Below are 17,372 nucleotides of genomic sequence, written 5' to 3'. Positions count from 1 at the left end.
TCTATCTATCTATCTATCTATCTCATATCATATATCTCAGACACATCTACTGTATCTATCTATCTATCTATCTATCTATTTATCTATCTATCTATCTATCATCTATTATCATCATATATCTCAGACACATCTATCTATCTATCTATCTATCTATCTATCTATCTATCTATCTATCTATCTATCTATCTATCTATCTATCTCTCCTATCTGTGAAACAAGTTAGAGATCTGCTACTTCTGTAATACATGCAGGACTTTTAAATTAGGTCAGTGAGAGTAAAGATGTCTGGATGTGAAGATTACAGTATGAGACAAGTAGACCATGCTATACTCCAGCACAAAATGCCACATACTGTACAGTACATATTGTTTTAACAGTAATAAGATATAGATTATTTCAACCAATATATCAGATGAGATAGGATTAACAGCTTGGTAGATAACACATACCGTAGACATCCCTGACTGCAAAAGAGAAAAACAGTTTCTATTTTTCTAGTTTGTTTGTCAAAGCAGGAGATGAAATTGTCTGTGTAAAATCTACCTTCATTAGCCCATGATGATTAAATGACTGTCAATTTGCAGCTATTTACAATGACAAAAAATGCCTTGCAAGTTCTATAGTCTAGACAAAAAAAAAAATACATATCAGCCATTGCCAGCTAATTTTAGCTCCTGAGCTGTTTGCTGTTGGGTTCACTAGTTCTCTTGTAAATCGCCAGAAGGACCCAACTGTAATTTATCAATGAGATGAAAGTTATGATACATGAAACTTAGTTTTGGTTGCTGACAGCAATATCATCAACAAAAATGCATAATTAATCAGATACATCAACAAAGTCACTTTTGGCATTACGCAAGCAGGAGACAAAAAGGTATATTTACCTGAGTGAGAAATGTAATGGGAATGGATGCACCTGGCAGGTAAATTATTAGTCAACAAAGTCCAAATCTGCCACTTTTAGTAGGCCGTGATGTGATCAGCAATCATTCTGGGAGCAGACACCCCCCGACTCCCCACTTAGCAAATGCACCAAGAAAATTGACAACCCTCTTCCATGACAACTAAACTCTTCTAATGCATTTGAACGCCCACCATTCCTCTTCATTCATCCAATCAACTTTCCACCGCACCTCTTCGTTCTCTTCCTTCAGCTGATGCTTGGAGACGAGATCACTTCTCATCTGTATGCTAATTATTGTGCCACATGGACAATAGTAATGATGTTTTCAGACAAGAAAGCAATGGACCTGAAGTCAAAAATAGTTATTAATAGGTTGACACCACTAAATGCCGAGAATGAATGGACAAGTGAGCACGGCTGCATCTGAAGTCTCAACTATATCCTCTATTATGAAAGCGGCAGACAGTCTGTGAAGCAATGGGCTAGAAAGCTTAGCTGTGTAGTATGCATGAAGCACCAACTCCCTCAGAGACTACATTACTGCTGCAGAATAGCATCAGTAGCATATTGCTGACTTACCCTGTCTCAGTCTGACATCCTTTGAGAAGAGCAAAACATGTCCATTCCCCAAATTCTATGTGTGGGTGCACTTGGATGCTGAGCTGTATATTTTTGCTAGGTCTGGCTTTGGATTAAACAAATGATCTTCAACTCTCTTGCTTATTGGGCTGCACAGCACAGTCAGACAAGTATAGGGATGTACTGTATGCTTTAACATTGTACCCACAGGCCCCTAAATCTCTAGAGCAGCCTGTGTAACGTGTGCAGTACTGTATATATTGTAATAGATGGGAACTCACACCATGGCATGCTGAAACTATGTGCTCTTATTTTTGTTTCCTTACAGCGATCCCCAAGGATAACATAGCAATGTTTTTATATAGCAAACATGATATTCCTTATGCAAGGTGGCAAGAAATATACATATTGGTAGTAGGTGATTAATATTTTATTTTTAAATAAAAATAAATGATTATATATTTGGTTTGAGGTCAGCGTTGTTTTGTAATTGGCTTTGGCTAAAATCTATTGAACTATAAATGAAACTTTATGATTAATATACAACTCCACATCATATATAAATATACTGTGACTGAGGGGAGCACAGCTGGGAGTTTCTCAGAACTTCTTGGCAAGAGGATATAGGGGACTCTCAATATAAGTTATGTAATCTGTCTAGGAATATTAAATATGACTGTGATTAAGTCACATTAAAGGGTTCCATAGCCAATATTGTACACAACTGTTGTTCCATTATTGCATATGAGACATATTAACTGTTTTGATAATAAAAAAATACATTAGGCATGCTGCCCTAGAATCTATACTGTAACTAAGCAACATAGGGATTAGTATCTGTTTCCAAACTATGAACACCATTAACTGCAGACAGTCACTGACTGGCTATGGCAGATGTGGTCTGATGATAAATATAGGTACATGCGACCAATATGATGCTTCATGCTACTAGGTAATACACTGTAAAATGCATAGTGCCAGTTGGGTGCAACATGATGTAACATAAAATCCACCTGCAGGTGGCTGACAGATGTAAGTGACAACTGACAACTTTTCAAGTAATGAGCTCTGTGGAGTAATAGAAATGCAAACAGTGTCCATTTGACAATATATCTGACTTATCACACAATAAAAGTTGGAAAAGTCTTCAAAAGGAGTGCATCAGCATTAATTTCGATTCCCACTAATAAAATATAAACAATCAAACATAAGCATACTACAAGTCCCAGCATTCAAAGGCAGCCTAGGACTGACAGGTGACAATGAGACTTTTAGTCCCAACTCAGCACAGAGAGCCATAAGCGCCTACCTTTCAACTAAGAGTTCTAAAAATTCAATTTTATCAGACGATGCATCTTAATAAAGACGGAACTATAATTCCATTTGCCAATATGACTCAATGAATGCAATAGGTGTGTATAAAAAAACACACACAAAAAGTAAGCACTCATAAACAATATTAAGTTGGAGAAAAGGGGAAGAGAAAAAGCCAAGGAAGGAGGAGAAGAAGGATGTGGGAAGATGAAAGAGTAAAATGCAAGGGGAGGGGTTATACAAATGTCTTAGAAAAAATGACAGACCATTTTGATAAAAAAAGTGTATACATCAAAAAAGTTTGTAAAAAAAATGCAATGAAAATGGAATAATAAAAATCACCTACTGTGTATGGTGCAGATATGGGGAAAGAGAAAAGTGGGTGAAATGTACAGTGAAGATTTCAACAATGAAAAAAAAAAGTAAATCAAAGACATTAGAAATATAATAACTCAAAGTGTACTCTCTTATAGTCTATAGGTACACAAATCATTCATAGTACATGACCTGTGTTGTCTAGCCATCGCTAGAATGGCTAGTGAAAGTTTCACAGACAATATGCTTAGCTGGTATTATTACTAGTCAACTTCAATGACCTATGTTAAAGGGTTAACTGAAAAAAAACTGCTGGTGCAAAAACACTTTATTTACTACACAAAGTAAGCTGTAATAAAACAATTCAAGATATCTAAAAGAACAAAAGACATAAATATGATAAATGTTAAAAATGGTTCTGCAGTCATTTTTAGGATTTAAAAAAAAAATCGATATTAATGTCTCTAAAACCTCAAACTAATAGTGATTGGATGAAAAACATTGAGCATATACAGTATAATTGGGAATGTCTGGGGAGCCTACATATTGCTGCCAGTACAAAGTTGTCCCTTGCTCTGCTTGCCTTCAGCACTGGACAGCTCCTAGTGCTGAAACAGAAAATTTCAGGAAACCAAACCACAGACTAAAAGTAGACAGGGAAAAAATCCCAGCAAATATATACATAGACGTGTCAGGATCTCAGTGTGAATGGCAGCCTGTACAGAACAATGGCAGCCAACTCCAAATCCTACTATAATCACATTAATGAGATTAATCAGTGAATTAGCAGCAGTCAAATGTCAGGGTGGCAAGGAGGACTCTAAGCTTGGTAATTAACTTTTTTTTTTTGGGGGGGGGATGGGGGGGTTCAAACATGCACTGACACCCTGGTATATTTAACCACACTTATATCATATATACCACATATAGACCACTGTATATGACAAACATAATAGAGGCGAGCTGTATGAAATGTACTAGTATACCGCTCTATACTATGCAATCTAAAAGCATGCAATACAAGTACATGTAAATGATGCTAAAAAAAATTGGAAAAATACTTGTCAATCATACTTTATTTTTATTTATTTGTGAAATGATAAAAAAGTAATTCCTTTTATTGCTAGGACTCTGTAACATATACATACAGTTACATAATAAAAACACGTCTCCAATTAACACAAAGTCCTTGAGATTCTAAAATATCAAGTGAAATAGAGGATAACACAATTTTAGGATTCAAGTCCTAATCTCTTGCAATCCGATATTAAAGGAGCTCCCTATACAGTGTGATTGATTGAGTGAATGAATCCATCAGTCTTCATTATAAGTTTAAGATGACAGGTTTTCCCTAGCTACTATTGGTCGATTCAAGAAGTAACCTTGGACGTATCCCCCAATCACTTTTTCAGCAGTCTTTACAAAATTATACACATACCATAAAAAAGGTATATAGTATAATAAAGTAACTCCTTAGCAAATAGTATAACCTAAATCCAATATCAAAACATTTGAACATACTTATTTCTTAACCCCACGCAGTTTAATAAACTCACTGATCTAATTCTTTAGAAATAATGGAAAGTCTATTTAATTGTACCATATGCAACACACACATTTTATATATATATATATATATATATATATATATATAGATAGATAGATAGATAGATAGATAGATAGATAGATAGATATTTATATATTGCACACACATATTCTATATGGAAAATATAAAGGCTGACTGCAGACTATTTAATTGTATTTTCAAATATAAAAAAGTCATAAGACTTTGATGCAATCCCAACTTCACTTCTGCACTGCAGGATTAACTCAGCCAGACACAACAACCTATGCAATGCAAACATCAACACAAACCCAGCATGGAACAAGAAGGATGAATTATGACATCAAAAGTTAACTACCCTACAAGTAGCGTAAGACACCATGTACAAGCTTTTCACCAAGCTCAACAAATATAGAAGAGTAATAGTTGTAAATGAGCATACCACGATAACACTGTAGTTGTACCTCCGCAGATATCTGAATTATGAACCCATATTCCTGAAAGAAGAGAAAAATGACACCCACCGATATACAGTAAAAAGAAGACACAGGAAAAATCTCTGTCTCTCTCTCTTTCTCCTCGCCCTGTGTGTGCCTCTCTCTTTAGTGTGCAGAAGCTTAGGGGAAAAATGTCGCCCTGGCAGGAATGACAAATGCGGTACGATAGGCTAGCAGGCCTAAGGGATCTGCTTCAGTTCCACACACATCCTCTAATGCACGCACTCCCACTCATGCTCTCTATAGGCTTTTTTCACATTTTTTTTTACCAGCTCTAAATCCCCGGCATATGACCTTCTGTTAAATAGATAAAAAAAAAATTGCTTATCAGTCATGCAAATGAGGCTGAATTCATTTTCTACAACAGATGGCCTCATAGATAATGATGATGGAAGAGAGAAAATTGAATGTCTCTCTGCAAGGTGGCCATAGCAACCGAGAGTAGAATAATATCGATAATAAGCTTGCTGCATAATAAGGTTGTCAATCCCACGAATCAAAGTCTCCTGCTAAATCAGGTATACCACCCTAACCCATTATTTGCTAAATCTACACTTAGACGTGATATATTTTCACCTTCTGCTCAGGGAAGAAGAAAAAAAGTGTTAGCATTTTTAACCCCTTGCGTTTCATAGGAGCATATTAACAAAATGAACAAATGTATATTTCAGATCTGCTTTATGCTACATGTGTGGGGTCTCTTGAGCTTGTATCGGATGATCAGATGTATTATGGTTTGGGTAAAGAGAAGATCATGCTACATATATGCCGTCTGGCTTTCAGGTGACTGTCTGAGTGGTTTCTGTCTTATCATTTTCTCCAAGTGATATTTGAATTCTTCAGCTTGGAATAATGAAGAGCATTAGACACATGAAGTAAACAGACTGGCCTGAAATCCAGCTGCTTCTCTGTGGCTTCTGGTAATGAAAGAGTTACTCCATGTAATGATATTGTGCAGCTCTGGGTCTGCAGTCTGATATGCTCATTGACTAGCTATCCCTGCCTATCCATTCCTCCTCGACCTGCTTTCAGTCTCTCTGATGTGGAATACTGCAATGAGGCAGGAGCAGCTCGCCTCAAGCTCCCACCTAGGCTCCCAGGGGGCTGTCCTGCAAAATGAATCAGCAGCCGTCCTGAGCAGACTGATTAAAACGAAAATGGCAGGGCACATGTCTGGGCGGACCTAGAGTTCAGCCTTTCTGCCTGTCTGGCAAACATGCTCAATATAGCTTTTACTAATAATGGCTTAACGCCTAGACATCTCTTACTAACCCGCAGTGCTTGCACCATTTCCACTGGAATTTGGTGACAGCACATAGCACGGCTCATGTCAGAAAGCCTGGAATGTGCAAAGCTACATTATAATATAATGAGCTGAGTATTGGTGCCTTGTGTAATATATATATATATATATATATATATATATGCACACACATATTTATACACACATATATGTACAGTATATACATGTCTCTATAAATAAACATATAAAAATATATACACACACATATTTTTTTATAAAGATGGAGAGTTATGTAGTGTTACACAAACACACACACATATATACACACACACACACACACACACATACACACACACACACACACACACACACACAAACACACACACGATAGATATATATATATATATATATATATATATATATATATATCTCAAAATATATAATATTATGGGTTTTCTTTTCTTTCAGTTATGCTTTTAACATTCCATTAGGTAAGTCTATGCACAAATTCATGCTAGAGAAGCATTGTGCACCAGAACAATGTTTAATTGTAGCTCACTGCAGCAACAGAGGACAATGCAGACACTCCTTTAGGGTAGCGTAATAATAGTGCACCCTACTGTACCACCATGTACCGTCTAGAAGGTAGCAGACCCCATATACTGTACTTTGCTTATTGTGCAAAATTTTAAACAAAGAAGAATTATGTTTTTTATATATATATATATATATATATATATATATATATACACAATTATATATGTGCGTGTGTGGGAAGTATACATACTGTATTTAATATATAATAAATAATACATATCTATATACAGCATATACATACAGTACAAGTAGTATAATTTGATAAGGGTGTCTAGGAGAGACTTACTGCCACCCAGACACACACACACAAAGACACACACACACACACACACACACACACACACACACACACACACACACACACATCCTGATCACCGTTACTAGACCAGGAACCTCAGCCATTCTCCTGCCCTGCAGCACCCTGCTCACACTGAACATGCCCCATATATTACCATACTGTATGTCTGAGTGCATAGATTGTGCAGTGATATCCTCAGCAATGACTCCCTATCAGCCCTCTCCCTATAAATGTATTTATATGGTATGGTTAAGTAGTAACAGAGCAGTAGGACATAAATGTGTTTCCCCCCTATGCTCCTTGCTGCTGCCGGATCCTTCAGTTCTCCCTGTCTGTTGCTGCAGTGCGATTCAGAAATCAATAGGGCTGTTCTAATGGAGCTGCTGCTGCACTGAGTCTGTGAGCAACTGCAGTCGGCTGTGCAAGAAGACAGTGGGGGGAAAAAAACCACACAAGCCCTCCTGACGTCTGCTGCTGCTGCTCCCAGTGATTGGGCGCCGCATCGAATGTTCTGCCAAGCACAGAATAGCAATGGGCTATGTCTGAAAGGTGGGGGATGAGATGGTAGGGCTCCGTCTCTAGGAGACAGAGGATAGGTTTTACACGCAGCCAGCCATACGGTAGCATCTGAGGACAAGTCTCCTGGGTGTGAGTGGTCACTATAATTTGAAAGATGACACCCATTTCCTATTATTATGTAACTGCTGCATCAAAAGGCAAACCCACAGGATGCTCACATTCAGTGCACCCACAACTAGGGGCTTGGGGAGGAGGAGACTAATCATAGAAAGCATTAGCCTTTCCATTTTAGAAGAACCTGGCTTATTTCGTATGTCGAAAAAAGGCAGCAGAAATATTTTGTTACTTATGTATTTACAATAATAGCTGTCCCTATTTAGGGTTGCCATAATAGCCCCTTAATCAGGGACACGTATGAATTACACACACAGGTTCGCTGGCTGATTAAAACCTGGGGAAATGCAAACTTGAAAGTCAGCCAGCCACAGAACCTGTGTAATTCATGCGTGTACCTGATTAAAGGAATATTACAGCCAACAATGGCATATGCGTAATGTAACACTTCTGTTGTCAGGATAGACCATTACATCATTTCTCTTCCTCTGATAAAATGTGTATCCCATACTAGACTAATTTTATAAAAACTAGTTGTGTTGCTCTTGTGGAACTATAAGTATCAGTAGTAGGGAAATTGACGGAAACAAGGAGTTGTAGATTATCTGAAATCCAGCAATTTACAGGATCCCAAGCAGCATGGATTCACTGGAGAGAGATCATGTCAAACAAACCTCAATTACTTTTTTGACTGTGTGGCTAATGTAATAGATACTGTAAATGTGAAGCCGTATATATAGCTTATTTAGACTTTAGTAAGGCTTTTGACACTCACACATCGCAGACTGCTAAATAAACTCAAAAGTTTGGGATTGTAGACTAAGATGGTTGAATGGATAAGATGTTGGTTGCAGGATAGAAAACAGAGAGTTGTAGTAAATGGAGCAGGGACGTGCAGTCAGGGGAGGCAGTGCCTCCCCTGTCATTAATGAGTAAAATAATACAAAGAAGATACTTATGATACATAAGTATCTTCTTTATTATTTTACTTATCATTAAAGTGTGAATAATTAGTTTGTGAGGCACTGATCGTGGTGCCTCCCGTAGTGATTGGGAAAAGATATGGGAGCAGGGGGCGGGCGCGGGCAGGGCCTAGCAATGGGCAGGAAAAGCCCATTGAAATAACATGGGAAAGCGGCACCATTAGAGGTGCCGCTTTCATACAGGGACGTGCTTTCAACCTATGAAAGCACGCCCCTGTGAGTGAGGCCACAGTGATTGGCCAGCGGATCCGTCACTGGATCTACTGTCAATCACTGTGTGGGCGGCGGAGGTGCGGGATGCGGCGGGCTGGGCGGCGGAGATGCGGGTGGCGGTAGCGGCGGCGGGACGCGGCATTCAGGGCCATTGTGCAGAGTTTGGCAGCTAAAGCGGTACCCATTTCAAAAATGGCGCCTCAGCGTCATTTTTGAAATTCAAAATGGCCGCCGCAAGCCAATCATGGCTCGCCGCGTCATCGCCCCGCCCCCTCCCGCTGACTTATATAAGTCAGCGTGAGGCAGCGGCTTTCAGGCCGACGGCGTAGGAGGAGCAGAGAAGAGCTCCTGAAGACCGAAGACGCCGTGGAAGTCCTGGATGGGCGGCGGCTATGCAAAAGAGCTTAGCAGCCGCCGCCCACCAGGTGAAGACGCTGGAAGTCCTGGGAAGGCGGCGGTCATGCAAAAGAGCTTAATGGCAGCCGCCCCCAGGTGAAGACCCAGTTTAATAAAGGTTTTTTTTAAAGAACGTGTAGTGTTTTTTTTTTATATTTTCTTTACAGGTGGACTACAGGTGCCAGCGGGCTCTTTATGTCCGGGCATGCTGGCACTTGTGGTTCTCCAAGTGCCGGCATGCTGGGGCAGGCTTGCTGGGACCTGTAGGCCACCTGTAAAGAACAATATTACTATTCTTTGCAGGTGGACTACAGGTGCCAGTGGGCCATTTATGTCCGGGCATGCTGGCACTTGTGGTTCTCCAAGTGCCAGCATGCTGGGGCAGGCTTGCTGGGATCTGTAGGCCACCTGTAAAGAACAGTATTAGCATACAATGAACCCCGCACCCACCGCCACCAGGGGCATAGCACTGGGCTATCAGCCCAGTGCTGGTTGTTGCTCGGGAGGGGGGACCCCACTTTCTGAGAAATTCCAGCCCTGGGCTGACTGGTTTGGGGGGGTGTTTAATGGCATGGCAGGGAGACCCCACACTGAGTGTCTCCCCTGCTATGGCATTATCCCCCCCTGGCTGGTTCTGCCTGGTGCTGGTTTTAGCGGTGTGGGGGGACTGCACTTTTTTTTTCCAGGGGGTGTTTAGCTGCAGTGCCTCCCCAGCCCCTGGCCTCACCGCACGTCACTGAAATGGAGTGCATTCACAGGAGGGAAATGTTACCAGTGGAGTACCCCAGGGATCTGTACTTGGACCAGTGCTTTTTAATATCTTTCTTTGTGACATTGCAAATGGCATTAAAGGGAAAGTATGCCTTTTTGCAGATGACACAAAGGTATGCAACAGGGTAGACACACCAGGAGGGGTAAAACAAATTATTGAGGATCTACTGTAGGTAGACTAGAGGAATAGTCAAGAACGTGGATATTACAGTTTAATGCCAAAAAATGCTAAATCATGCACTTGGGTCTCAAAAATCCAAAGGCTAAATATAGTATTAATGGCACTATACTGGAAACTACTGAGGAGGAAAGGGATCTAGGAGCCACTATGTCAGATGACTTAAAGGCAGGTAAGCAATGTAACAAAGCAATGAGGAAGGCTAGTCAGATGATTGGTTACATTGGGAGAGGAATCAGCAGCAGAAAGAAGTAATAATGCCACTGTATAGGTCATTGGTATGGCCTCATCTAGAATACTATTGATAATGTCGATTTTATCTTAAAACATAAAGCTATACCTTAAACACACCTTAAATACACTTTAAACCTTTAGCCGCTGCGGCCGCTATACTTAATACACATGCTCTGTACTTTATACACTGTTTGCGTACGGAGTCCTGTATCACTGTACGGACTTAGCGTACAAACGCCGCGCTGGGGGTACAAAGTACACACAGCGCGCACACACCCAGAGATTCACTTTAAACCTTATACAGCAATGCGATGCATTACTAATACACTCTTAAACCTTAGCAGGAAAAGGAAGACACAACACCGATTTGTAGTTAATCACTGGGTTCCGACACCACAGAGTAATATTTCTGAAAGGGGGTTAACAATACAAATTATGCACTACAATACAACAGAGTAAATGGCTACAGTCAATGTACATACGTGAGAATATTCGCATGCGCCTCCCGGTCCGGTCCTCCGCTATCAGGTTGATAACGTTGAGAGTCTTGTGTCAGGCCGGCTGCAGCAGGCTTTATTTATACAAGTCTACCAAAAGCAATACAATGGATACTGTAATCCCATTGTCCATTGGACACAGGAATGCACCTTTACAGTACAGGAGAGGTCATAGGTTGATTTGAAAAGGTAGGCGATGTCTTTCCCAACTGCTCTTGTGGGTGGTCTCCTCTGGATTCCTGCCGCATACATAATATACAGTAAATACAGTTTATATCTATATTCTGCTTCTGCACCTAACTATCTGCAGGAACATGCGATCTTCCGCAAACCAACACCGGAATGTTACCCTTAAAATACCCTACAGCTGGATACCAAACACCACCTTATAACCTTAGTCTGTCCCCTCTTATCCTGTAAAGGCGAATCCCCTTGTTCTGGAATCATTTAAACTGTTGATACTTTCTGATGTGGTGCAGGGGGACTATGTGTACAATGTGCACTATTTGGATTAAATATGTAATGTTTTGATAGCTCTCCATGCGTTCACAAACTTAGCCGTAAATACCCATACCACACGCAGGACCGCGGGAGCGACCATACACAAATTGTGGATATGTGCACGCACGGTGGAACAAGTGCACGCGCAGTGGGCATGTGTGTGCAGTTTATACGTGCTGTGTGTTCTTCAATATTTTTCGACTTTGGCACTATGTTCAATTCTGGAGGCCATGACTTCAGAATGATATTAATACATTAGAGACTGCACAAAGAAGGGTTACTAAAATGGTGCATGGTCTACATCACAAAACATACCCAGAAAGACTAAAAAAATCTCAATATGTATAGTTAGGAGCAGAGAAGGAAAAGGGGGACATGATAGAAACTTTCAAATATATCAAGGGTTTTAACAAAGTCCAGGAGGGAAACATTCATTAAATGAAGAGAAGTATTAGAACACAAACTCCGCCGTAAATACCCATACCACGCGCAGGATCGCGGGAGTGACCATACGCAAATTGCGGATATGTGCACGCACGGCGGAACAAGTGTACGCGCAGTGGGCATGTGTGTGCAGTTTATACGTGCTGTGTGTTCTTCAATATTTTTCGACTTTGACAGTCCACCCTTTGGCAGACAACAATAACTGCCACTATCTAAACTCTAAACAGAAAAATATCAATACAATATCTACAGACGATTGGATGGTAGGAGGAGAGTTGTAGGCGGGAAATGTATGACCTAGTGGGATAGTAAAAAGCATGTATGTATGAATCCATGTCGGAGGGGCATGTATCATCGTGCCGTATATGTTCTAGATAAGCTGCGAGGTATTGCGAAGTATACATTAAATCCTTCTTATCCCGTATTAAGGGTCTGTAAGTGGGCCAACAAACACTACCGAGCTCTTTTCGGCTTCTTGTTCCAACAAATGGGGTGCACATTTAGTTGATGATACATTGAGGGGGAACATATGTGAGTGCTAGTACATGTGGATATCACCTGTCGACTATGTGTGTCATTAACTGAAGGTTGTAGAGATGAAGATAAGACAAAAATCTAAAATACATTCACATAAACATTTACATAAACATTCTTGGGTATGGTCGATGTCTTTTCCGGATGGTTGTATCTGGGCAGAGGGGGAGACAAAGGAAAAACGGGTGAAAGAAACAGGCCATGGAATTCATTTGCAATCCTTATCATAACACTGTCTCTGTTGATGGGTCGTAAATTAAATCTGCTGCTGTAACAGCGCCACCGCTCCTTAGACTCATCAATTTTGTGCCGTGCTTGCGCTGCGTTAGAATTCAAACACACCTAAATATCAAGCCAATAATTATGACGACTCCCAGGATACAAAGGAGAAACTTTCCTACACTCATAATAACATTTTGAGCCCACTCTCCTAATCCTGAGAACCAATTTCGTGGGTTCAACCATGAGACCCAGCCGGTCAGCTCATTACCCACAGCGGTCAGGGTAAGGTTGTGTCTCCTCCGGAACTCCCACTTCAACTGCAATATATCATCCATCTTTTGATCGATAATCTCTGTGGGGTCGTCAGTGCTGTTTGTATTATACGTACAGCACTTCACACCATACTGAGTTGCCAAAGTGACACAGTACCCACCCGTCACGGCTGTGATATAATTAAGGACCATCCTGTGCTGGATCAGTTCTGTCTTGTAAGCTTGTAACTCCCTTCCTGTATACCTGAAGGTGTCGTCATACATCTCAGTGATATTATCTATCAAGTTCGCTAGCGCATGGATATACCTATAAATTATAATTCCTCTGGCAGTACGGGTGATGTCTAATGCAAGAAGGAATTGAATCCCGGTGGATTCGTGGATCAAATCAGAGGCTACGTGCTCTGTCCTCTCTATGAGGTGTCTTTTAACGATGTGTTCATAGTGAGTATGAGTATAAGGAGCCTGAGCACTGCGGTGAACATCTTTCATCTTATCATGGGTTATGGTCATGACCTCTGGCAACACTCTTCCAACATAACACAGTCCCTCTGAGTTCGGGGCAAGCCACTTATACGCCTTCCTCCCACATATGAAATAGGCATCATCGGGGAGAACATAGGGGACAGAATATGACATTACCATATTACAAACTTTCCAAGTGAAAAACCCAATCCCTAGTTCTCCCATCTGCTCAGTACAAGTATCAGGCTGGATGATATGAGCACAGTACCCTGGTGATACTTCTCCAACCCACATGGTCTTGCTTCCTCGAGTAAACCTATACCGGAAATACCTTCCACTGTTGGCTATTTGGCATACAAGTTCAGTGGCTATGTGTATCCTATCAGCTCTGTGCGAAAAGGCCATTGTCTGGTTATTCCATGTCACTTCCCAATTTTCCGGTTTTCGGTAATTGGAAATGTTGAAACACACCAAGGTTCTATCTACATGATACTGGTGGAGCTTCAAACTAGGGGGCCTAGAAATAATAAATTTCTTGTCCACCGGTCTCCCACCCCATAATTCGAGTACCTCATCTATTGCTAAAGGGTACGGTACTAATCCTGACTTGCTCTGACCTTGAGGTACTTGTGAGCACACCCAGCATTCTGTCTGGTTTAAGACCTTACCCACTAGTGAGTGGTAATCACTCAATGGATGATGGTCCATGTTGATATTAAGGCTGGACTGACATCTCTTGATGCACCCATCCTCGACTATGTCTCACAATTCCTACAAATGCAATTTTCCTCAGCCAATAACCCTTCACAGTGCCTCCGAGCTCCCTGACTACCAGATCGCTTTCTGATACTCGCCTTTGCTCGAGTGATGTGTTTCTCTTGAGATTCTACAAATCCATCCTCACCATCAGAACCCATTCCAGATCCTTTCTCAACCTCTCTGGGACCCTCACCGAAACAGACTGCCTGGTCAACAACAGGATTAACAGGAAAACCCGGAACGCAGTCTCTTGGGGTAAGTCCATCTTGTTAAGGGAAGAGAAGGGAAATGAGAAGGGGGAGAAAGAGAAGGAGAGAGAGAGGGTAGTGGGAGATGGAGAAAATAATAAAAAAAAAACTGGTGCGACAACCGCCTCTGGTCTTGTTGTTCTCCGCGCTCAGGTGCCGTCTCAACAGAACTGCCTCTCAACCTTCCCAGAACAGACGCTCCAGTGATACGATGTTCTCTACACTGTGCTCTTTGTCACGGGTTCTCTCCGGGTCAGCGACCTTTTTACAGTGGGACGAGTGGACCCAAGTCTCTCTCTCGGCAACCTTTAATGCTGTCGTGCTGGTTAGCAAGACTTGGTACGGTCCTTCCCACCTGTCAATGAGGCAACCTGAACGTAGAAAATTTCGAATCATTACATAATCTCCAGGTTCAATGTCATGACAATTACTGTTCGGTAGGTCAGGAATCACCAGCTTTAGATTCCTATTTTGATTCCCCAACTGCTGGCTCATCTTAACCAAATATTTTACAGTCACTTCATTATTGCATTTCAAATCATCCTGGGGGTCTATCATTACATTGGGTTGTCGGCCAAAAAGAATCTCAAAGGGTGATAGGTTAAGGGGGGACCTGGGAGTGTTTCTGATGCTGTACAATACTAGTGGCAAAGCTTCTGGCCACAACAATCCAGTCTCAGCCATCACTTTGCTCAGCTTGTTCTTAATAGTGCTGTTCACTCTCTCCACTTTCGCACTCGCCTGTGGTCGGTACAGAGTATGCAGCTTGCTATTAATTCCCATCAGTTTGCACATAACCTGAAAGACTTCACCTGTAAAATGGGTACCCCTATCGCTTTCAATTATTCTAAGGATACCATATCTACACACAAATTCCTGCACAATTTTCTTTGCAGTGAACGTAGCAGTATTTGTGGCAGCAGGGAACGCTTCTACCCAATTGGAAAACACATCAATACAGACTAACACGTATTTTAAATTCTTACAGGGTGGTAACTATATGAAATCAATTTGTATTACCTGAAAAGGGCCGTCTGTTGGAGGGATATGGGATGGTTCTGTTGGTATTGACTTTCCAATATTCTTCCTCAAGCAAGTAAGACATGTCATTGCTCTCTTACCCGCATGAGAAGAGAATCCTAGCGCACACCAGTAGGCTCTCACGAGCTTACACATACCCTCTTTACCCAGATGAGTCAGACCGTGTGCCGCCTCAGCTAAGCTTGGAAGATATGCTCTGGGGGCCACTGGCTTACCCTGTCCACCTGTCCAGAGTCCTGAGGACTCCTGGCCATACTCCTTTGACCTCCAGACCGCCTTTTCCTGTGGAGAACATAAATTTTGCATTTCAATTAATTTTTGTGTGTTGATTGTGTTGAATGTCATCAGTGATGTGATGTTCGTTTGTATGGGGTTGCTGGCTGCTGATTTAGCAGCTTCGTCTGCCCGGCTGTTACCAAGTGAGATTGGGTCTTGGTTGTAAGTGTGTGCTTTGCACTTGATAACAGCCACCCTGTCTGGTTCTTGTATCGCTGTTAGAAGCCTTTTTATGTGGGATGCATGCGCTACAGGTGTGCCAGCTGCCGTCATAAAATTTCTGAGGCGTCATAGGGCCCCGAAATCATGCACTACTCCAAAGGCATACCTAGAATCTGTGTATATATTGGCTGACTTACCCTTGGCCAATTCACACACTCTGGTTAGGGCAACCAGCTCTTAGCAACTTGTGCTGAGTGCGGTGGGCCCAGGGTCTCAGCTTCTATGATACTTCTGTCGTCTACAACTGCGTACCCAGTGCACAAGTCTCCCGAGTCCGTCTGTCTGTGGCAACTACCGTCAGTGTAAAAAGTAAAATCTACGCCTTCCAGTGGGTTGTCACTAATGTCAGGTCTTGCAGTGAAAGTCTGGTTCAGGTATTCCATACAATCATGCGTATCAGTGTCTGCACTAAATCCTCCTTCACCATCATTCTCATCCTACACCCTTTGTGCCTGTCCAGGCACACTTGGCAGATAAGTTGCAGGATTTAGTGCGCTGCATCTCTTTATGGTGATGTTTACAGGGGCCATTAGTGCTAATTCCCACTTTGTAAACCGTGCCGATGAGACATGTCTGGTTTTGGCGGAGTTCAGTAAGGCTGACACTGCATGAGGTGTATGGATTGTCAGGTTGTCCTAACACTACGTCTTCGCTTTTACTTACTAGCAAAGCTATCGCGGCAACACATTGCAAGCATGTGGGGAGAGACTGCGCTACGGTGTACAACTGTGCACTGTAGTAAGCTACCGGCCTGCTGGCATCACCATGTCTCTGGGTTAGGACACCTGCCGCACACCCAGCACTTTCCGTACCGTACAATTCAAAGGGTTTCCCATAATCTTGCATGCCTAATGCAGGTGCCTGTGATAGGCACTGTTTGAGTCTCTCAAATGCCAGTTCGGATTTATCTGTGTGCGAGATCCGATCTGGTTTGTTCGAAGAGACCATCTCTTGCAAAGGTAAAGCCAGTATGGAAAACCCTGGGATCCAGTTTTGGCAGTACCCACACATTCCAAGAAAGGTGCGGATCTGTTGCTGGGTTTGTGGCAGAGTCATGTCGCGAATCGCCTGTATTCTATCAGCGGTGAGGTGTCTAAGTCCTTGCGTCAAGCAATGTCCCAAATATTTTACCCTGGTCTGGCACAGCTGCAACTTTTCCTTTGAAACCTTGT

The 17,372-nt window shown here is 41.8% G+C and overlaps 1 protein-coding gene and 1 long non-coding RNA gene across 11 annotated transcripts in view; one reads left to right on the top strand and one right to left on the bottom strand.

Moving 5' to 3' along the window:
- MYT1L (myelin transcription factor 1 like) overlaps positions 1-5,545 on the bottom strand; it is a 760,642-nt gene extending 755,097 nt beyond the window's left edge. For 5 of the 10 annotated variants that reach the window (XM_063915480.1, XM_063915486.1, XM_063915487.1 and 2 more), the window contains exon 1: positions 5,201-5,543. The gene's annotated coding sequence lies outside the window, so the exon portion shown is untranslated. Of the gene's footprint in view, positions 1-884; positions 1,450-1,483; positions 1,645-5,118 lie in introns of those variants that run through there. The other 5 variants (XM_063915489.1, XM_063915485.1, XM_063915483.1 and 2 more) reach the window with 4 other exon arrangements.
- Positions 1-17,372, top strand: part of LOC134909068 (uncharacterized) — a 362,147-nt gene that overhangs the window by 302,039 nt on the left and 42,736 nt on the right. The gene's annotated exons all lie outside the window — the stretch shown is intronic.

Source organism: Pseudophryne corroboree, chromosome 4, assembly GCF_028390025.1.
Source record: "Pseudophryne corroboree isolate aPseCor3 chromosome 4, aPseCor3.hap2, whole genome shotgun sequence".
Lineage (NCBI taxonomy): Eukaryota > Metazoa > Chordata > Amphibia > Anura > Myobatrachidae > Pseudophryne > Pseudophryne corroboree.
This window is presented reverse-complemented; position numbering and strand designations above follow the sequence as displayed.